The sequence below is a fragment of the Chiloscyllium plagiosum genome, unplaced genomic scaffold (genome assembly GCF_037043375.1).
Source record: "Chiloscyllium plagiosum isolate Xiang-an unplaced genomic scaffold, Cpla_swu_hap1 HiC_scaffold_48, whole genome shotgun sequence".
NCBI lineage: Eukaryota > Metazoa > Chordata > Chondrichthyes > Orectolobiformes > Hemiscylliidae > Chiloscyllium > Chiloscyllium plagiosum.
This window is the reverse complement of record NW_028270186.1, coordinates 12,967,445-12,984,228: the sequence shown is the minus strand read 5'-3', so window position 1 is coordinate 12,984,228 and position 16,784 is coordinate 12,967,445. Positions and strand designations below refer to the sequence as shown.

At 41.0% G+C, this 16,784-nt stretch overlaps 1 long non-coding RNA gene across 2 annotated transcripts in view; it reads right to left on the bottom strand.

Moving 5' to 3' along the window:
• Positions 1–16,784, bottom strand: part of LOC122543135 (uncharacterized) — a 164,961-nt gene that overhangs the window by 90,481 nt on the left and 57,696 nt on the right. For both annotated transcript variants that reach the window (XR_015754874.1, XR_015754873.1), the window contains one exon: positions 2,480–2,524. This is a non-coding gene — a long non-coding RNA (uncharacterized LOC122543135). The remainder of the gene's footprint in view (positions 1–2,479; positions 2,525–16,784) is intronic.

The following is a 16,784-nucleotide window of genomic DNA, read 5'->3' as shown; positions in this document are numbered from 1 at the left end:
TGTTTCGGGCATGAGCCCTTCTTCAGGAATAAGGAAAGTGTGCCAAGCAGGCTAAGATAAAAGGTAGGGAGGAGGGACTTGGGGGAGGGGCGTTGGAAATGCATTAGGTGGAAGGAGGTTAAGGTGAGGGTGATAGACCAGAGTGGGGGTGGGGGCGGAGAGGTCAGGAAGAAGATTGCAGGTTAGGAAGGTGGTGCTGAGTTCGAGGGTTGGGACTGAGAGAAGGTGGGGGGAGGGGAAATGTGGAAACTGGAGAAGTCTGAGTTCATCCCTTGTGGTTGGAGGGTTCCTAGGCGAAAGATGAGGCGCTCTTCCTCCAGCCGTTGTGTTGCTATGGTCTGGCGATGGAGGAGTCCAAGGACCTGCATGTCCTTGGTGGAGTGGGAGGGGGAGTTGAAGTGTTGAGCCACGAGGTGGATTGGTTGATTGGTCCGGGTGTCCCAGAGGTGTTCTCTGAAACATTCTGCAAGTAGGCGGCCTGTCTCCCAAATATAGAGGAGGCCACATCGGGGTGCAGCGGATGCAGTAAATGATGTGTGTGGAGGTGCAGGTGAATTTATGGCAGATATGGAAGGATCTCTTGGGGCCTTGGAGGGAAGTAAGGGGGGAGGTGTGGGCGCACATAAATACAAGAGGCTCGGAAAGAGTGGCACAAGGCCAATTTTAGCTCAATACCACTTATATCAATCCTAACCAATCATTTGTAAACAAAAGAAAGAAAGTCTTACATTTATACAGCATCTTTGATAACCGCAGAACTTCCCAAAGGGTTTTACAGACAATCACATACATCCAAAGTTTAGTCAGTGTTGTCATGTGAGAAACACAGCAGCTTAGTCACATTCAAATTTTGGAATTTATTTTTGGGGGTGACGGGGGAAGGGGGGAGCTTAAGAGTTGGAAGAATGTACCACCAAGTTTAGATTATTTGAATCAGCTGCATTTTATGATAAACCTACCCCAATTGGTGGGAAGCATGTTTTCCTGAACTGCGTATCTCTGTAATGGGACCTCCAGCAGCAGAATTCCTATCACCATCAATGAAATAACAGGAATGTAATCTTGCTTCAGGATGGAATAAATATTAGCCTAAACCTTGGGGATAACTCTCCAGATTGTCTTTGAAATAGTGTCATGAAATCATTTGCTCGTGAAAATGAATGCATCCTCCCTTTGACATCTCAGCTCAGAAACAGGACTTCCAACAATGCAGCATTCCCCCTGTACTGTGCTGACGTGTCAACCTTGATTTTTATGCTTCAGTTCTTGAGTAGCACTTGAACGCAGAACTCTCTAACTGAGAGATGAGGGTTCTAACACCTGAGCTAAGCAGTTACATCCAATTACTGTGAAATTGCTTTCAGGATTCCAAAACCATGTTGGCACAGGGAGTATGAAAAAGAGTGGCCTTAAAGGCACAAGCTAAATAACGATTTCATTTGCAACACCTAACTTCATATGTGACACCATTAGAGATCAGATAGTACATGTTCATATTCAGAATACATCATATGCCAAAATATTATATTATTGCACAACTGTTGCCCATAATTTGTTACATATTTCATTTTCTAGTTACAAAAATAGAAATATAAAATAAATTCATCATGCATTGGCAGCTCAGTTGTCAAATTCAGCCACAATATTCATTTCCAATAGTCATTGGGTAACATGATGTCTGAATTAAGGTTTCAGAACAAATCTGCACTTAACAATCTGATGCCTTAGCTGCAAGTTGTTGCCACAAACAGTTTTATGTATATGTTCCCTGTGATTCGTATTCTACTGAAGAAATAAAAGGCTTTTTTGACCAACATTTGCGAGAACTTGGAAATGGATATCTCACGACTGGCTAAGATGAATTGCATAAACGTATTGAAATAGAAGAAATGACAAAAGGAATGGAAGGATATGTTGATGGAGTGAGGTGAAGCAACGTGACACCATCACAAAGCGGTCAGGTCTGTTCCTCCAGTGTAACTTTGATGTATTTCTGTGCAAAATAATTTTCTCCTTCATCCTATTCATCGCTTTTGTTCTTATCGATGTATTAGAGAAGTGAATTACTGTCTGTTGCATCATGAGACCTTTAACACAGTTATAAGGTACAAAGAATTTGCAGCTTTCAGAATCAGCACAACCTCTAAAACAAACCTCTGATGTATGGTCCAATTAGATTGGTAATAAATAGAAGCTGGGGTTTCACAACATTGCTTTCTGAAACAACAAAGTGTTTGCTTAAACTGTAAATGAGTAACATGAGGCTGCGTCATCAAAATACTGAGAGATTTCTTTCTTTCATTAAAGTCAAAACTCACAAGTAATTCATTTCAATTTAAGCTTGTGTGTTTTGGGTTAACTCTGTAACATTATCACTTATTCCCTGATATAAACTTAAGTAATTCTTCATAAGTTAGTAATGATAAGTGTTATATCAAACATTGAAGGAACCCATTGCTCATAATAGGAATGCCCATACCTTGCCAGGGACCTTCTCTTGAAATCAGGTTTTCTTTTCTGTAATCTTTGTCAAAAAGAAGAAAACATCGTCTTAGCATTTTCATGGGACAGTATACAGCCTAGAAATCTCTGTAACATTAACCTCTAATACAATTGTGAAATATTGCTATATTTATTTCAGTTGAACTTTTAATCTACATTTGTGCACCTAGATAGAATCCCTACAGATTGAAGCCATATGGCTGATGGAATCTGCACTGACCCTCCACAGAGTGTCCCACACCCCACCGTATCCCCTGAACCCTGCATTTGCCACAACTAAACCACCTAACTTGTACAACCCTGGATAGTATGGGCAATTTAGCATGGCCAATCCACCTAAACCACACATCTTTGGACTGTGGGAAGAAACTGGAGAATTTATGCAGACATGGAATCGAACCCAGGTCCCTGGCACTGTGAAGCAACAGTGCTAATGACTGAGCCATTTTGCCACCCGTAAGGCTAATTTCCCACACCCTAATTTCCAGTTTGTCTTGTCTGATGGCACTTTTAATTTTCTAACCCTTTGTTCGATATAATTCAAAAAGCTTCATTTGTCTGGGGATTCTACATAAAGAAACTGTAACCACTAACACAAACAAGCTTTGTAATAAATCTACACATTGCACAGTATGTTACACAGCAGATGGGTTTAATAAAATGGATTTCAGTGAGATACAAGGCAGTAATTGAAGTGAGGAGTCTTTGGCAATCTCTGTTGCTTTGTGTAGTTTGAACTCATTATTCCCCATGTGTTTTGCATTCAAGATATCGGATCTCTGCCGTATAAATGAGGTGTGTAACTGCAGACAATGGATTCAAATGAACAAACAGACTCGGCCATATGCAACACACTCAGCTATGACTCAATCCAAGTCATCCGTTAAACAGTCTGAATCTCTTATGCACTGTTGCATATTCCCAATGTTTAGCACTGCACCATCAGCAACTGTGCAATCAGTAACTGGTCCCAAATTCTTGAATTTCCTCCCTGAACTTCTCCACCCCCCTTTAGCTCTCTTTTCCTTGCAAACATTTGTTCAAACCTACTTCTTGGACCAAATTTGTGGTGACCTGTCCAAATATCTCCTTTGGTGTCCCTGTACCAGATTCTGGTCCTAATTATTCTGCAAAATATCTTGGGATCTTTTATTATGGTAAAGGCTCCATAAAAATGCAAACTGTTAGAGGATCTCCCATATCTAATGGTAATTGCCATTCTACAGTGGGTCTAAAACATGGACATCAGATTGAACCTCGAACCTATTCAATCTGAATTGAGAAGTCAATAAAACCTCTACAAAGGGCCCCAAATGTCTTCAAACAGAGGAAAATGCCAAAAGGTAAGGAATTTGCCAAAGTCTAAGTCTGATTACTTTCCTGTCACTTATTTCCGGAAATATTTATGTGTGGACAATGTAAGATGTTGAGCTGTAATGCCTCCCCATGGCATACATGAGCAGGATACTGGCAGGCTTCCAGCATCATTTCAAATGTGACCCATTCTCTACATGACCGCAGGTGTGTAGAAATATAATTGAAGAAAAGAACCTTCTTTTCATTTTGTTCTAAAAGCTTGTAGACAATGTGAGAGATGAAGATGGAGACCATCCTCACTATTTAGGTGCATTGTTTCAAAAGTCTGATGTCAATTTTTAATACGAAAAGCTTCAATACACTATCTCCAGTGCAAAAAGACATGTTTCGGTATTCCGGACAAAAGTCAAAGACAGGTATGATGAGAATTGCTTTGCTTCAGCAAGCACAAGCTGTACTAACAAATTCAATGAATATGGTGAGCATACCATCACGGTTTCTATTGCGCAAATAACAAACAGCCTAAAGGAGAGAGAGAACAGTCAGTGTTGCTTTTTCCACAAAATGAAGAGACATTTAGAATCAGCTTCATGCACAGATGCATAACTTATCAGTTTGGACAGAGACTGGTTTCCACACAATGTGTGTGTCACAAGGAATGGAGCATTGAAATATGTGAGCATTGTTACATTCATAACAGTAATTGTGTACAACAAACCAAAAGGAGCTTAGCCGACTACGAAGAATCTGGAATTTAAAAACTTAATCTCCTTTTTTATATAATTATCTCACCAGTAGGTACTTCTTAAGTACTAATAATTAAACGTATCAATGGCTTTAGAAATTAAAAATTTGGTAAGGTGGGGGAGTGAAATGGGTCTTTGTCAACAGTACTGAATGAGTTCGTTGGGAATTAACAGCTCACTTTTACACATAACCGACATTCTTTTCCATTTATAAAATTCACCTGTCCAAATCTTGGAAGGAGGGTACGGTAAAAGCGGCTTACTGCTGCCAGACCAAAGGTCTGTTCGCTATTAGAGAGAGACAACTGGTGGTGGTGTAAACTGAGGATCACCACACCTCAGGCAAGGGGAGAGGTTGAAAAGGACAGCTGTTAATGGTAATCTTAGCCAGTATGGGAAATGAATCCATGCAACTAGCATTGCTCTGCATTGCAAACCAAACTAAATAAGCAAATGAGCTTTGAAATAAAACATTGTACACAAATAGATCTTTCAACACCTGTCACCTCACCAAATGTTTTTGTCATGCTGTCGCTTGACACATTTTGCTTGTGTGACACATCTTGAGATTACTTGAAATTACTTGCATTTATATAGTACCTTTGACATAGTAAAACATCACAATTTTCTCAGGTGCATTGTCAGACGTTGAGCAAAAGATTGTGACATTTGCACAGGCGAACACAAACGGGGTCAAAGGTGTAAGATTTCAGAAATCTGGTAAAATCATTCCAGAACAACATGTAGTCGGCTAAAATGTTGTTTTAAAACCATTTTCTTGAATTTTTCACTTAACTTTTCTAGCTTTTAGGGATATTTACAAGACCGATAAAATGAAACTGCAGTTAAAGCGAAAACATATCACATCACTTGCTTGACACTGAAATTCTTTTGCATGCAGTTTGCTACATTAAGACTAAAAATGGAATTTGCTTTCCACCAGGGGTCAGGTGGAAGAAAACGTTCATCTCCAATACAAAATCTCTCGCTTGCTTCTTCCAAAAGGTGCTTCTCAATTTTCATGAGTTCACAGACATTATGAGGTTCAGTTTCATTTCCCTCCTTTAAGCTCCAAATTCACATCCAGCAAGTACTCTTTTCTACATTGTGACGTTGAAACCAATACAATACTGTACCCTGGCTCGCCCATTCCTTTCTTTACAAGCGATTAGAAAACTCAGTGTAACTGTTGCAGTGTCTAACCAGAGTCTTGGTATAAATCATGGCTTTAAAGTCAGAAAAAAGTTGAGGACAGGAGGGGGAAATAAGCCAACGATAATTGTGAGCCATGAATAGCAATATCAATTTACTTATCTCGTGTAGCGATAAGTCAACATTAGAGTGGTGTTGGAAACGCACAGCAGGTCAGGCAGCATCTGAGGAGCAGGAAGATCGATGTTTCGGGCAAAGCCCTTCATCAGGAATGAGGATGGGAGCCTTGCGGGTGGAGAGATAAATGGGAGGGGCATGAGGTTTGGGGGTGAGGGGAAAGGTAGCTGAGAGTGCAATAGGTGGATGGAGGTGGGGGTGAAGGTGATAGGTTGGACAGGAAGGTAGAGCAGATAGGTGGGAAGGAAGATTGACAGATGGGACTGGTTATGAGAATGGTGCTGTGCTGGAAGGTTGGAACTGGGGTAAAGTGGGGGGAAGGGGAATGAGGAAGCTGGTTGAAGTGTTCCGAGGCAGACATGAGGTGTTCATCCTCCAGGCCTCAGGTGGTAAGGGAGTGGCGATGGAGGAGACCCAGGACCTGCATATCCTTGGCAGAGTAGGAGGGGGAGTTGAAATGTTTGGCCACAGGGCGGTGGGACTGATTGGAAAGATTATCCTATTCACATCAGCTCTGATGAAGAGTCAACTAGACTCGAAACATTTGTTTGTTTTCTCTCCTTGGATACTGCCTGACCAGCTGTGATCCCCAGCAGTTTTTGTTTCCACAAGAATTTTCCAACTTGACTGAATGTTTTTGCATTCCAGTTTGTCAAAGGTATTCCAAAGCGATTCGTACAGTGGCAGGGTCATCTTCAACAGCATTTCATTTGTTGGTTGGCAGTCATGAATTTATCATCGGTCAGTTTAGATATTATTATCGAGGGCTCTTTTGCTTCCTTTTGAAAGTTTCGATGCCAGCCAACCTATTGCAAAATGTTGCAAGCCTCAATTGGATGGATCCTGCAGTGTTAAAGAAATGCATTGACTGCATGACTTAGAAAAACAAACTCAAAGCCTTTGTGGTCTTTTCACAATAGGTTTCTGAGATTTGTTTCCTGGCTGATGAGACCTGTTGCATACTTGCATTACGTAGTCATGTACCAGAGCAGCAGGGGTTATTTCAATATGTTCCTCTCTCAATCTTTATAATGTGCCAACTATCCTTCTGAATTACATTTGAACTAAAACTCAAGAATTTCTCTGAGCAGCAGGGCAAAGGAATCTAATCACACATTTGATCCCAGCCGATTTTGCCACAAGGCTTATGGTATAATGGCCCATGTTTTCTTATTTTCAAACATATGTGTAACATTAAATAGGATTAAATGTTGAAAGTCAGGTGATGGTGTTTTTTTGTGTTGTTTTCTTCAAAAGATAGGCTCCTGAAGACATTGGAATAACTTGCTACCCAGACATAAGTTGGCATTTCAGATCAACCACCTGTTATCTGTTACCAAAACCATCCAATGTTCACTTTCATTAAATAAGTTGAAAATCAATTCCATAATTTCTAAATCTACTACTCACATTTCTATGAAAACTCCATTAAGTCAGCATGCTGAGGAAAATAAATTGCACTCAGCTGCAAGATACAGCATTTCAAGTTGCCTAGAATAATTTACTTGATGTTGCCAAACTACTTTGCTTGAGATATATGAATAGTTCAGAAAAGATGATACATTTTGTTGAGGCTTTTCAACTTGCACTGATCAGAACAATTCTCAAGAATACAGGTGTTCAGGCATCCAACTTGTTCTTTTCCCGTGTGAGGAGGAGACGCTGATTCTTTGGCAAGCCAATGTTGAATGGTAAAGACATGGCCATGAAGAATGCACCAATCAGATGATGGCAGATAGTTAACATCAAAGAGTGATCTGTGTACGAATTTCACTGACAGTAACACGCAAGCTATGTTGAACGTATACCCCAAAGACCGGAAGATCATACCAACCAAGATGCTTCTTCAACTGTTCACAACAGACAAGGTACTGATCCTATCCAGAATCGAAAAGCGAGGCACTGGAAAAGCACAGCAGTCAGGCAGCATTCAAGGAGCAGGAGCGTCGATCTTACCTTACTGATCTTATCCAAACAGCCTGTGCTCACAAAACTCTAAACAATGTCCAACATTAGATGTGATTCTGTGAGTGAACAACATTTGAGAAATCGTCTGACTGCTCCAGAAATTGCACTGACAATCAATTTAAGATTGTCAGTCAGCCTCATAGTGTAACTCACCTGTGTACACAGGAAGCAACATACATTAATACACAAGACCCTGTTCTTGGCTGACAGAAGAAAAATATGCATATATTGTACCTTGTTCAACTGAACAAAACAACCATTCTCTGGTTTATTTCTCAGTGGAATGCATGATCAGGATCTTGGTACTTAACTGTCAGGCATCACATAACTGGAGCATTCTCCACGGCAATATGTCTATCAATCTTACTCCACTTACCAGCCAATCACATTATACTCCTAAGAGGAAAAAAAACGTTTTTCCTTTCCTATTGGTCTTCTTACAAATTGTCCCAATGACTGCATGATAAAAGGCTTTGCAAAGTGTGTCTTTTTCAACAATATTCAAGTTCCGTTAGATCAAGTCTCTAATTCAAATACATGAGCATGTTTGATAGTTCATCTGCTGTTAACTAAATCCTCAGTGGTGCAGCATTGTGCATGCCATCATATTGCTCCTGCTGTGTCAGTTCTGCAAGATGCAGGAATATTCAATTAAATAATAAACAATCAGCTTTAAGCTTGTTCCTTTGCATGGAATTGAAAATCAACAACATCTTTACTATTAAACAGTGTAACATTTTCACATGATTGAAAACTGTTTGGAATGCACACATCTTAAAATTTAAGATTTGTTATAATTAAATACCATACATAGTCTGTGTGATAAAGGAACTGGGTATCCAGTAAAATGGCGTTTATGTCAAAGCACTTGTGCTAAATTCAAGCTGCAGCAGAACAAAGCTTGAGAGATGAACACAACAAAGGTATTATGATGAACACACACATCCCTTCCAGGGATCAGACCTGATCTACATAGTGCAGGAATTCAATTCAGAAAGTTGCAAATGTGAAGAGAGAACAGTTACACTCAATTACTATAAAATGAAATAGCAAAATTTATCCTCACTAGTTGATCAAGCAATGATATTTGGGAGATAATTTAATCTGTGAAGTCAGTAGGGCAATGGACGAAGTATGTTGTTACTTTATTCATGGTTTTTTTTTTAAAATCCGCTTCCAGGGAAACAACAGTCGATGACCAGTGATCCATAATGAGAAGAATTTTTTTTTTTATTTGTGAGAAATGACTGTGAAGTGAAAAGAAACAGATGAGTTTACAATGGAATGCTGTGGTGAATTATGCAATACAGGCAGAACCCAGGCTATTGTAGCTGCTGATGGATGGGTCAATGTTCAGACTTCATGATGACTGCATTCCACATATAGAGAAAGTCAAAGTCCCTTAAACTTATAAATGCCATGCTAGAAAGTTCCAGAAATATAAAATATCTACCAAATATTTAATTAGCAAGATGCAGTTTGCATCATTACCATTTACCTTCGAGATTTGACGTTGATATGTATTGTTCAAACTTTTCACTGAGGTAGTTCTTCTGCTGAACATCTAGCATTACAATAATATTGAAAAGATGTGCTTTGTTTTGCAAACCTGTTACCTAGTTGCTATTGAATTTCTCTGTACCACAGAATACTCCAGGCAGCTCAATTTAATTTTAACAAATAATTTGAATAACACCACATCAATAACACAGCAATTCTGGTGATCAAGTTGGATAACTCCTCAAAACTGTTGGACAATCCCATGAATAAGGAGTAGGAGGAGGTCATTCAGACCCTCAAGTCTGCTCAGCTGCTAAATAAGATTATGGCTGATCTGATTATAACCTCAAATTCACATTCCTAACTAACGCATCTAATCATTCACCAAGATTCTATCGAAACCCACGTTTAAAATACTCCAATATTCCACTATTTCTTCAGGAAGAGAGTTTTAAAAACTCATAAGAGTCTCAGTGATGTGGGCAAGATTTGCTGCAGAATTGGACAAGAAGTTGACATGGTATACCTCGACATCAGGGGCAACGTACTGCACCTTTTGACTAAACTCTGGACTATAAGGCAAGTTTCTTCCTAGGCAGTAGCCAGTTGCCTATCAAAGGGATTACTGCTCGCTAAACCTTTTGTTAATGACTGAACTCCCCTAACTAATATTCAGCTTTTTTTTCCCTGATTAGTCAGTGGCCTGGTGTGTTTCTTCCTCAGCCAACCACAGAACTGTTACAATGATGAGCTCACTGGATGATGCTCCCACAATTTCTAATATGAACAATCCCATCGGGGTGTCAGTATCTGGACTGTTAAGTTGTGAGGTTGCGGGGGGGGGGTCGCGGAATGAAGGAAGGCGACCTGCCAAAGTTCCTCTGAGATCTCAGTACTCTTGTTCTCAGAGGTCAAAGATGTGGCCAGCCATATCAGTGTACTGGTGCTGGATATGATAGTGGTACCTGCAAGAAAAAAAAGTGAGAAGTCATCACAGCCATTGCTCGCAAGCAGCATGCAATAAATAAGACTGACAGCAGGGTTAACGGGACAGTTGCAATGAAATAAAGTGGAATGGTACTTACTCAGTTGGCAGAACATGAATATTTTGAAAGGCCGATAGGAGCAGTCCCATTTTTCTCCAGCAAGGGCCAGGATTCCCACCCTAGTTATAGATTCTCCCAAAACAGCAAACATCCTCTTCACATGGACTCTATCAAAACCCCTGCTTCGTGTGCGTCAATCAAGTCACTTCGTAAATAAGCAGCCCATTCCAGATAATAAACATTCGCTGAACTGCTTTTAACATATTTACATCCTTCCTTAAGTAAGGTAACCACTACTGTGCAAAGGATTCCAGATGTGGCCTTCCCGGTGCCCTGCATAACTGAAGCACAACCTCCTTACTTTTGTATTCATATCATTTTGTGAGTTTTCCCAATTATTTGATGTATCTGCAAAGCAACCTTCCTCAATTCATTCACTATGACATCCCTATCTCTGCATTTCAGAGCTCCGGGATCTCATTTCAATGATACACCAAAAATGAACAATTTCACATTTTCTCATATCATACTCCATTTGCTAGATCTTTGCTGACTCACTTAAACTTCTTTATATCCCACTGCAGTGTTCCTATATATCGTCTTCACAACTTATGGATCTACTTATCCTTGAGTCATTGGCAAATTTAGCAACAGTTCCTTCATCCAAGCAATTTTTTTTTAACTAGGAGAAAGTGAGGACTGCAGATGCTGGAGATCAGAGCTGAAAATGTGTTGCTGGAAAAGCGCAGCAGGTCAGGCAGCATCCAAGGAGCAGGGGAAATCGACATTTCGGGCATAAGCCCTTCTTCAGGAATGAGGAAGGTGTGCCAAGCAGGCTAAGATAAAAGGTAGGGAGGAGGAACTTGGGGGAGGGGCGTTGAGAATGCGATAGGTGGAAGGAGGTTAAGGTGAGGGTGATAGGCCGGAGAGGGGGTGGGGGCGGAGAGGTCGGGAAGAAGATTGCAGGTCAAAAAGGCGATGCTGAGTCCGAGTGTTGGGACTGAGATAAGGTGGGGGGGAAGGGGAAAATGAGGAAGCTGGAGAAATCTGCATTCATCCCTTGTGGTTGGAGGGTTCCTAGGCGGAAGATGAGGCCCTCTTCCTCCAGGCGTCGTGTTGCCATGGTCTGGCAATGGAGGTGGCCAAGGACCTGCATGCCCTTGGCAGAGTGGGAGGGGGAGTTAAAGTGCTCAGCACGGGACAGTTGGGTTGGTTGGTGCGGGTGTCCTAGAGGTGTTCTCTGAAATGTTCCGCAAGTAGGCAGCCTGTCTCCCCAATGTAGAGGAGGCCACATCGGGTGCACCCTCCTCTACATTGGGGAGACAGGCCGCCTACTTGCGGAACGTTTCAGAGAACGCCTCTGGGACACCCGCACCAACCAACCCAACCGCCCCGTGGCTGAACACTTTAACTCCCCCTCCCAAGCCGCCAAGGACATGCAGGTCCTTGGCCTCCTCCATCGCCAGACCATGGCAACACAATGCCTGGAGGAAGAGCACCTCATCTTCCGCCTAGGAACCCTCCAACCACAAGGGATGAATGCAGATTTCTCCAGCTTTATCATTTCCCCTCCCCCCACCTTATCTCAGTCCCAACCCTCAGACTCAGCACCGCCTTCTTGACCTGCAATCTTCTTCCCAACCTCTCCGCCCCCACTCCCTCTCCGGCCTATCACCCTTACCTTAACCTCCTTCCACCTATCACATTCCCAACGCCACTCCCCCAAGTTCCTCCTCCCTACCTTTTATCTTAGCCTGCTTGGCACACCTTCCTCATTCCTGAAGAAGGGCTTATGCCCGAAACGTCGATTCTCCTGCTCCTTGGATGCTGCCTGACCTGCTGCACTTTTCCAGCAACACATTTTTCAGCTCAATTTATTTAAACTGTAAACAGTTGAGGTCCCACCGATCCTTGCGGCATGTCACTCGTTACATCTTGCCATAATGAAAAGGACCCAGTTATGCTTACTCTGCAGCCCTTGTCTGCCAGCCAATCTCCGGTATATCATGCTTTGGACTTAAATTATGCACAATTATTGTGCTGATGCTCCAGTAAATTTGTGCTGCCTGCTGATCATAATGATTGCTGGCTACACGGTTGATTGTTGCACAGATCAGCGGGAAGCCACATAACGTATGGTGCAACTTAAGACCAATTGGCAACTCTTAAATGTAAGGTGCATCACAACTGCTGGAAGTATTGGCAAGAAAGGATTTGAGTCAAATTGTTAAAATGTTTCCAATGTGCAGGACAGCATCCACCAAAGCTCTCCCACAGGCCATGGTGGATGAGGTAGACACATGGGGTGACAGGGGTACAGAAAGTTCTAAGGTATTGCCTCATTAAGTGGTGGGAGGAGACGGTTAATACATAAGAGCCCCAGTGCAGTGCAGAAGGTCGTTTCTTGGTCGAACATGAGTGCTCAAGGTGAGTCAAATCCTCAAACTGAATATCCTAATAACTGCACTAAGAACCTTATACACTACTCAATTTACAGCATTCATCAATGAAAGATTTCAACAATTCAGTACTGAGCACCTCACTTTACACACTTAGCACAATTGCATCCCTCATACCCACCACACTTAGATTTCACACACTGGTGACAGTAAGTTGGGGGATTACACAGACATAGCTCAGACATAGCTCAGACATAGCCATGTTAAACATAAGTGCCAATCAGCCAAATTTAACCCCTTCAACGTTTCTGGAAAATGTTCAATGGTCACATAGTCTCAATTCAGTAAGGTGCTGTCAGGTTGGAGGTGACAGAAAATGGCAACAATTATTGCCCATCATAAGAATCCCTGAGATGCTGTGGTATTCTCATTGACCTGCGTTCATGGCATGCCCAGAATGATAATGATTTGGAAATTCAATTAAATATTGAAGTGGTTTCCTTCATGTCAGGATGAACAAGACAAATTGCTTCCCAACTATAAACAGCCATGTATTATCATCCAACAGATGCAAAAAAAAAAGCCGTCTATCCTTTTTGATGTCTGGACAAGGTGAGGTGAACACACATGGAGATTTATTAAGAGAGGGATTTAACCCAATTACTTTGATGTATTCAAAAAAAAAGCAAAGTGAAGAAATTAATCACCCAGAATTGCAATTAGAAGATGACATAATGGAAAAACAATTAGCCAAGCCTGAAGGTAAAATGCATGATATTGGAACAGGTACTGAAAAAGATTGATTTAAAGTGAAATGAGTCATTCCCACAAAACATTCTGCATCCTTAAACCTTGGCAAATATGCAACATACCCCAAGATTACCTTCTCGTTTCCAAGTGCAAAACTGGAGCTTGTTCATTCTTTTTTTTTTGCCAAACAACAGAAAGAAAATTTATAATCAGAATTTTAGGTTTGTGCAATTTTGGGGCAAGTTAACTGCCTGGTATGACTTCTCTGAGAACAGACAGAGATTGGACAATAAACAGGATTTTAGTTACTATGGCACTGCCAAGGTCTTTTACAAGTAAGCAAACAGGATTTTTGAATACAGTCTTAGAATGAGGTACTTATGTGTTGGAAATTTCACAGCACCCTTTTGAAGTACACTATAATTTACAAAGTGCTTTTCTTTTCGACTGAGAAAGGTCATTGCTTTTTATTGTCTGCAAAGGTTTGGAAACTGCACATATATGCATGTTTTTTTTGGAAAAGAAACACACTTAAAATTTGGTAGATGGTATATTACAAGATGAGACGTGATTCCAAATGGAATAAAAATTTACCAACCAGGATTGTGGCACTGAGCCCAAATATATCTCAGGATCGCAGAAGAATGAACAGTGTTTTGGTTTTGAGAAGTTCATAAATATTGCACTCGCTGCAGATTAACATTTTTCGAACAATCACATTTCTACTGCTTGTTTCAAGTCTGCCTGCCGTGGGGGAAATGCATTTTTTTTTTGGAAAATAGATTAATCTAAAACACATGTATCACAAAACTGTAATGCACCAGCTCACTAATTCTGCCTAAAACAACATTTTATTAGCTTGTGTATTTGTAAGTAAATTGTTCTTCGACGTTCTAACAACATGGCGCCAAGGAACATAACAGAGGAAATCTCACTATCAGCTGCCCTTTTGTGAGTTTGCCTCAGAAGAAAATGCAGCTTCGGGATGAGACTTGATGCTGCCTCTCAAGTGGGATGGCTGCTTTGGCAAGGTAATAAAGGGATATCATGGCCCAAAAATCATACCCTTGTAAAAGTGAACACTGGAGAGGATGAACAGTTCATAAAATGGTGCACCATCAAACAAATTAAGTTCAAAATTTCTAGGAAACATTTATTTCAATGATGTACACTGCTACGGGAAAGTATGGAAGACCTATAACATCCCATTGTTTTCGGCGCATGGTACTCTTCAAATATCAAAGTTGATGAATATGGAAGTGTAAAATAGGGCAAAGTCAGAATGGTTTCATCAAGGAGAGGTCATGCCTGACAAATCTGTCAGAATTGTTTGAGGAAGTAATGAGTAGATTAAACCAAAGAGAGCCAGTGGATGTTGTCTGCCTGGACTTCAAGAAGGCCTTTGATAAGATGCTGCACAGGAGGCTACTGAGTAAGATAAGGGCCCATGGTGTGAGTGGCAAGGTGCTAGCATGGATAGAAGGCAGGATGGCAGACGGTGACAAGTGGTGTTCCGCAAGTCTCAGTATTGGAACCACAACTTTTCACTTTATACATTACCAATCCAGATGAAGGAATGGAGGGCATTCTGGCTATGTTTGCAGACCACATAAAGCCAGGTAGAGGGACAGGAAGCACTGAGGTGACGGGGTGGCTGCAGAAGGATTTGGACAGGTTAGGAAAGTGGGCAAAGAAGTGGTATCTTCCCAACATCCACTCTGTCCAGGTCATTCAGTGTTCTGTAAGTTTCAATTCGATACCCCCTCATCGCTCGAAACTCGATAGAATATAAACCCAGAGACCTCAAACATTCCTCATATGTTAATCTTTTCATTCCTGGGACCATTCTCGTGAACCTCCTCTGAGCATGCTCCAGGGCCAGTACATCCTTCCTGAGATAGGGGGCCCAAAACTGCCACAATACTCCAAATGTGGTAAGACCAGAGCCTTATTGAGCCTCAGAAGTACATCCTTTCTTTTATATTCAAGTCCTCTCAAAATAAATGCCATCATTGCATTTTCCTTCCTAACTCCAGACTCATCCTGCAAGTTTACTTTGAGAGAATCCTGAACAAGAGCTCCCTTCGCACTTCAGGTTTATGAATTTTCACCCCATTTAGAAAATAGTCCTTACTTCTATTCTTCCTACCAAAATGCATGACCTCATTGCTCTTAAATTTCTCCATTAATCTCAGGGAGTGTGAAACACAGGATGTGATATCAGAGTTCAAGTTTAATTTAGCTTTCGTCTAAAGGCAACTCACTATCCTGACTTGGAAGCATATTGCCATTACTTAACTTTATTAGGTCAAAATCCTGCAGTTCCCTACTTAACAGAATTGTGGGTCCACCTACAACAAATAGACAGCAACGGTTCAAGAAGGCAGCTCACCATCACTTTCTCAGGGACAACTAAGAATGGGTAATATATACTGGTCTATCCAGTGACACGTACATCCCACGAGTAGATAGAAGAAAAAAAAACACTACTTTTAACTATTGCTTTCAATACAAGAGGTTTGATATTTCTGTAACACATAAATGAGATGAAGCAGGATTTTGGATGGAAATTATAGCAGTCAGATTATCTGACAGTGAACAGAATCAATCAAGAAAGATTTTGATGATGCAGAGCAGACAGAGACCATAACCAAAACTACAAAAATCTCGCATGAAGAGTGGGATTACATCTGCTGTAAAATGGACAAAGTAGAAGATACAAACAAAATCAAAACAACCTATGTATCATCACTTCCAGTCACCTCTCGGGGTGATTAACAGGATGGTTGCTCAATTATCTTCATTCTGGTTGCAAGCAGTGTGCTACAAAGGTAGCCATTTCAATAGGTGGTCCAAGAAAATATCTCTGGTGACATGCAGGAAAATGGAGACTTGCATCACACAGGACTTAGTATGGGATATACACATCTCACTAAGACCCTGCATATTTTATTTCTTATCTTAAGCATCAACAGGAAAATGGTGAGGTGTACAGTTGAAGAGCTCTTGCAACCCATTAGGTTTGCTATGTTGTATGGTACAATCTCTCAAAGACAACAAAGATGAAATATCTGCCTCAGAAGAATTTAAAAATCATGCAGATCACAGCAGATTTTGAAGCATTCCAATACATGTTTGACTCTTTAAGAGAAGGTTTTTCATTGTTCCCGCTAATCCTCAATAAGTGTTTTGTAAAGCTGAGCACCACACAAGTTACATTGACACAG